This window comes from Conger conger, chromosome 5 (assembly GCF_963514075.1).
Source record: "Conger conger chromosome 5, fConCon1.1, whole genome shotgun sequence".
NCBI lineage: Eukaryota > Metazoa > Chordata > Actinopteri > Anguilliformes > Congridae > Conger > Conger conger.
This window is the reverse complement of record NC_083764.1, coordinates 63514051-63516174: the sequence shown is the minus strand read 5'-3', so window position 1 is coordinate 63516174 and position 2124 is coordinate 63514051.

The window sequence follows — 2124 nt, the reverse complement described above, 5'->3', positions numbered from 1 at the left end:
AAAAAAAAAAAAAAGAAAAATGTGTTCGACTCATCAGCTGCAACATTTCAGAATTATTCATCCATCCATTATCTTAACCCGCTTATCCTGAACAGGGTCACAGGGGACTGGAGCCTATCCCAGCATACATTGGGTGAAAGGCAGGAAAACACCCTGGACAGGTCACCAGTCCATCGCAGGGCACACACACCATTCACTCACACACTCATACCCACGGGCAATTTAGACTCTCCAATCAGCCTAACCTGCATGTCTTTGGACTGTGGGAGGAAACCGGAGTACCCGGAGGAAACCCACGCAGACACGGGGAGAACATGCAAACTCCGCACAGAGAGGCCCCGGCCGACGGGGATTCGAACCCAGGACCTCCTTGCTGTGAGGCGGCAGTGCTACCCACTGCACAATCTGTGCCGCCTCATTTCAGAATTAGATTTTGCGAAACCAAGGAATCCGCAGACTATGAGCGTACATAGTTACAGTACACGAGGAGCAGTTTGTAAATCAAACACATCACGACTTCGGAATAAGAAAACAAGAAATCCCTGTTTAATTAATCCGAAAAAAAATCAATCACGTACAGTCCTGGTGGTTCAGTAATCCTAGCGCGCCGCACGAGCGCAGATATGGCTGTACCACAAATATAGCCTACTGCGCGCGTGCGTGCGTGCGTGCGTGCGTGTGTGTGTGTGTGTGTGCGTGTGAAAGCCGGCACTTCGCCAGGTTGCCAGTCTTGATTAGAGACTGTGAGAAACGTTTACATCAGCGCTTCGGATAATCCGCTAGGCTGTTAATGCCGGAGGCGGTCAAGTGTAATTCTACTGGAGAAACATGCATAAAGCAGACTTTTCCTGTCCGGGGAAATCTAATGGAGAGCCTCGGGGCATGCCGCGTGTCACTGTTGTTCAGCACTGAAGAACATTTAGCCGATATATCGATCTAACAGATCAATTAAAGTACACGCGCATTTCAACTCACCTGGTTGCTTGGGGCAAAAATCGGTTGCCGATTTTACAGTGAAAGCAGTAAAAATCTAAGTCAATGCCAGTTGTCCACCCCTTCAATGCACTTTTGACACTAATTGGACCAGTTCCCCCTCCACTAACCCAATACATTTAACATTCGATAGAAAAAAGAAAAGAAAAGATTTATTCCATTTTTTTTTTTTGTTCCAAAAACCAAAGAATTCTCATTTAAAAAAAGTGCACAACCGCCCCCATAGAGTCAACACTTTGCAGACAGATATTTGGCAGCAATTATAGCTCAGAGTTGTCTCAGATACTGCATGCCTGTTTGAGGTCTGGCCTGGGCATTTCTCCCCATTCCTCTATGCAAATATGTTCTGGCTTTGTCAAGCAGGCACCCCTGGACGGCAAATTTCAGGTCGTACCGCAGATTTTAAACAGGATTTAAAATCTGGGCTTTCGGCTGTGCTCACCATCTTGTTTTTCCAGTCATTGTTTGTAGCACTGCCGCCTCACAGCGAGGAGGTCCTGGGTTCAAATCCCCGTCAGCCGGGGCCACTCCGTGTGGAGTTTGCATGTTCTCCCCGTGTTTGCGTGGGTTTCCTCCGGGTACTCCGGTTTCACAGGTTAGGCTGATTGGAGAGTCTAAATTGCCCGTGGGTATGAGTGTGTGAGTGAATGGTGTGTGTGCCCTGCGATGGGTGTCCAGGGTGTATTCCTGCCTTTTGCCCAATGTATGCTGGGATAGGCTCCAGCCCCCCTGTGACCCTGTTCAGGATAAGAGGGTTAGGATAATGAATGAATGAATGAATGAATGAATGAATGTTTGTAGCTTTTGCCACTGCCACAGCATTTTGGGTCACGGTCCTGTTTGAACACGAATCCTACCGATGACACCCGTCTCTTGTGGAGTAAAACGGGTTCTCCTGAAGCACTGATCAGACGTTTTGTCTTCGTCCATCTTGTCCACTTGCTGAGCAGCCACCCCATCGCATGCTGCCACCGCCTTGTTGACGCCATTTTGTTTTTCGCCAAACATATACCGCTTTGCTTTTGGGCCGGAGAGCTCAACCTTGGTCCTCCACAGACCACAACGTCCTCTTCCAGAAGGTCTCAGGGCTTTGGGGCGAACTCCAGGTGTGACTGTGTGTCGGCCACTCTC